This window comes from Belonocnema kinseyi, chromosome 3 (genome assembly GCF_010883055.1).
Source record: "Belonocnema kinseyi isolate 2016_QV_RU_SX_M_011 chromosome 3, B_treatae_v1, whole genome shotgun sequence".
In the NCBI taxonomy this organism is placed as follows: domain Eukaryota; kingdom Metazoa; phylum Arthropoda; class Insecta; order Hymenoptera; family Cynipidae; genus Belonocnema; species Belonocnema kinseyi.
In genome coordinates, this window is record NC_046659.1 from 48,570,478 (window position 1) to 48,575,175 (window position 4,698).

A 4,698-nucleotide genomic window follows, 5' to 3' on the forward strand; every position below is an offset into this window, starting at 1 on the left:
ATGACTATATTTTTAGTATTTCTGTTGGTGCCGTTAACTATTTGATTGATACGATTATTATTTTCTCGACTACGTATTTCAAGTTTCTTGAAATCCATAGAGGCTGAATTCAACGATACTTTTATTATCTTCGTTTGATTAGAAATACTTTGTGACATGACTTTGTTGTCATTGAACAGTTTATCTAGCTCTTCGTTGATATATTTCATATCGTTTTCACTTAAAATACCAAAAAGTGTTTTGGATACATCGCCTATGTAGTTAAAAAAACCCTCTTCTAGCTCGCGTTTTGCCTAGAAGTTGATTTAAAAGGTTTCTTTGATTGTTTAAACGCTGTATTCTTGATTTTATTAAGTTCAACTCAAATTGTTCTAAATAGTCATCACATTGATGTAACACGGATGCGAAAATGTGTTGCAATGATTCATATCGCTCGTCTATTTCATTGGTTTCTACTCCGAGTATCATATTCCAGGTGTCGTGATAGAGTTGAGCTTGCCCTAATTCTTCCGAGTAAATAGTTACCCCGGTTAGGTCAGTTTTGATGACCTCAGCTGAGATGATCTTCAATATCCATAATAAGATTAGGGCCATCATCTAAAACATCATTGGTAATAGGGCATCAGTTGATTCGCATGTATTCTAGTTCGCTTGTCGTTGAACAGGATTGTGTAATTATTGTTCTCCTGTCTCTCTGTTATTACTGATGGGCTTTTCCATGAGGGAGAAAGTTTGTTCTCTGGATGGTTATTAATAAACTTGACGAGATCCCCAGGCTCGAAGATACCTTGCGGTATAGACATTTTTGAATCTGGTGACTTTTTGTATTTGATTTTTTGTATCTCTATTTTCTCTTTTGCCTTTTGGAGATAGTGTTCATGCTTTCTTTTCCATAGATTAATTAATTCCTCATACCTGACATTTGGCGTGGAGCTTAACATCGAGGGCGTGGAGCTTAACATCGTTTTTTGGAGTTGACAAACGGGACATCGTTTGATGTAGTGGATTATTCCTTGTTCCATATTTTTCCATTCTCCAAGAGTTCTAGCTCTTTCAATGGTTTTGTTCTCCCCAAAGTGTTGTGCCATAATAGATCCATGTGATTCCTTTATAATTTCCCTTTTTTCTTCTTGTGTGAGCTCTGCTCGTGGCGTGTAGCATGTGTGAAATTGTTGGTCTTCATGCTATTGGCTCAAGAAGTTGAGATAGTCCCGAATCCTTACCTTTCTAAAGGCGTAATTGTTGGGTCTATGAAGTAGTATCGTGTAATTGTTCGTTTAGAGGCCATGGCCTCTCGGTTTATTCTATCCAACACTTCCAGCCATTCAGCCTCGTTAAATCGAGGTAGTTTATATTGAGATGTATCCTGGATTCCCTTCTTTTCTTTGGATATAGTGCGCCAGAGATTTCCTCCGGCGTTAGGTGTAACATTTTCTCTGCTAGGCATTCTGTTTGTAATGTATTTTTTGTATTCTCTTAACAAATTTTCTGTACCATCCGTAAATCCTTCCTCATCCGAGATAAGTTGATCTGCATCCATACGACGTTGGGGACGGTAGTTAGAAGTATTAGCTATATCTAAGGCTGTTGACTCTTCTCCTTCCGTGGACGTTTCGGCTCCTACTACGTCTGTTTCATCCTGCGAATCAGATTCCGATGGCATATTTTGTAGGGAGTGGTCTTTTTGAATAGGACATAGTCTGGATAGACAGTCCGCAGCTTTATTCTCCTTTCCTTTTACGTGTTCTATACTGTATTCATATTCCGCCAAACGTGATCTCCATCGTATCAATCGTGAAGAGGCATCCTTCACGTTGTGTAACCATATTAATGCTTGATGGTCCGTTTGGATTGTGAACTTCCTTCCCAATAGATATTGTCTTAATCTTTTGCAAGCCCAAACTATAGCTAGCAGTTCCTTTTCTGTTGTGGTGTAATTGATCGAGGCTTTGTTCAACGTTCTTGATATATAGCAACAAGGGTGGCCGTTCTGAGATAGTACTGCTCCTAATTCATAATTAGATGCGCCTGTTGTTAATGTGAATTTCTCATTGTAGTCCGGAAATCTCAAAACCGGTGCTGAACATAATCATTCTTTTATTTTATCAAAAGATTCTTGGCAATTTTTTGCCCAATCAAAAGGTGTTTCCTTTTGGGTTAGAATTCTGAGCGGTTTACAAATTTGTGAGAAATTTTGTATGAACTTCCTATAGTATCCTGCGAGTCCCAAAAAACTCTGAACTTGAGTGTCATTCTGTGGCGATTTGAAATCACGCACCACTTGTATTTTTACAGGGTTAGGTTTCACTCCGTCCTTGGTTATGAGATGTCCCAAGTATTCGAGTTCTGGACGTAGATTCTCGCACTTATCGGGCTCTAGTTTTAACCCTGTCTTCCTTAGTCTTTCAAATAACTTTATTAAATTCTCATTATGCTCTTTCAAGGTTGACCCAAATACGACAATGTCATCGAGATAAACAAAACATTGCTTTCCTATTAATCCTCTCAAGGCGTTGTCCATCATCCTTTGAAACGTGGCAGGCCCATTTTTGAGACCAAATGGTAATCTATTAAACTCAAAATGACCTTCAGATGTCGAGAAAGCCGTGTATTTCTTTGATGTTTTACTCATTGGGATTTGATGAAACCCTGAACTGAGGCCGAAGGCAGAAAAGAATTTTGCATCCCCCAATTGATCTAAAATGTCCTCAATGATAGGTAACGGATATGCATCTTCTTCCGTGTCCTCGTTTATCTTTCTAAAATCGATTACTATGCGCCATTTCTTTTTGCCAGACGCGTCTTCCTTTTTTGGGACCACCCAAATCGGCGAATTAAAGGGTGAATTTGAATCTCGTATGACGCCTTTTCCTTTCAAGTCTTGCATTTGTGTTTTTATTTTTTCTTTGTGACATTGGGGAGGACGATAACATTTAAGATTTACTATCTTTCCGGTTTTCAAAATTATTTCATGTCCTACTAAATCGGTACATAGAAAAAGGTCTCCTTCAATGTTAAAAATGTCACTGAATCCTGCTACCATTTTCCATAAATAAGGACGTTCTTTTTCTTCTATGTGGTCCAATCTCGTTTTGTTTAATAGATCTTGTATCCATTTTTCCTGATTTCCTTCTGAACTAATGACACTGACTCTACTTTTTTCTTTAATTTGATCTATTTTATCACACTTCAAACAGCTTGGCATTTTTAAGAGGGTTTTTTCATAATTATATAAGGGTACAACTAATTCTTGATTCTCAATTTTGTAAATGCCGTCCGGGATTGAGTCGTGATTTTCTATATAGACATCTTAATCCTTTTCTACCACTTTGATCCGAGTAATCTGTGCTGTTTTTCTCGAAACAAATGTTCCGTCTTCATAAAGGGGTAATTTTTTGTTATCAAGATAAAGGAAATCTTTAGTTATCTGATATTTATTATGGTATATTTAGTATGGTATTCTCACTGCTTGATAAGAATAATTAATATCTCTCCCCATGGCAAAACGTTTTCTCATCTCAAATGGTATTCTTTCTACGGGTACTTCAGAATGTTTAATGAGATTGATAGAGGCTCCGGAATCTACTAGTAATCTATAGGTGCGTCCATCCGAATGCTTTCCATGTATGGATTGTAATCGTCCGCTGATTGCAGAAACTCTGCAGATTCTTCGTAGCGTTCGGTTTCGTCCTGTTCCTGTGGTGTCACTTCGTAACATTCTAATGGGTCTTGTAGATCTTCCATCTCTTGTATATTTCTGATTTCTGGCGGTCTTCTCTGAGATGTTCCATTTCGAAATCCCTGCTGTTTTGATTTCGCATAGCAATGTCTCTCCAAATGGCCCGGTTTCTTACAGAAGTTACAAGTCATTTGCATCCTATGTTGTGAAGGTAGTCCGTGGTTCGGACTATCGGAGGGTTGATTTCGCATTTTTGGCTGTTGATTTCGAGCCGTAGGTACCGGTATGTTCCTCATGGGTAGTCTGAGAACACTTGGTTGTATTGGTCGAGGTGGTATTAAAACTTTCGTTCGCGAACGTCCTCTGCACCACACTTCTGCTTCCAAGGCTTCCTGTTACTGTCGAACACTCACCCAAACCAGAGGAGTTTGAAGTATTTTGGAGAGATGTCTACGAAGTGCAGCATAGACTGGACAAAGACTCAGAAAATATAAATAGCTTCAAGCAGTTATGTGTTACCCTCATAACACCTGATAAAGAATGCCCACCCATCACTACCGAGGAGATGAAAAAAGGATTAAGAGGGATGAAGAACTATTCCGCACCGGGACCAGATTGTATCAAAACCTTCTGGTGGAAGAAGTTTTCTTCAACCCATCAGCATTTGGCCCGTATTTTCACCTCATATTTGAAGTCGGAAGAGCCGATTTCAGAGTGGTTGGTGAACACGCTTTACAAGATATTCACAGCTATCCTAAATGATAGGATTATTCGGGCAATAGAACCTGTGTCACCCATGTATTTTACATGGACGATCTTAAGATCTATGCTTAAAACAGAGAGCAACTGCATCTAGCTCTGAGGATTGTCGAGCGATATACTAAGGAAATTGGAATGGAATTTGGGTTAGAGAAATACGCCAAGGTTTATTTGAAGCGAGGAAAACTTAATGGCATCCCTGAAGATCCTGAACTCGTTGATAGAAGCGCCATACGACACCTTTGCGCTGGAGAGACTTA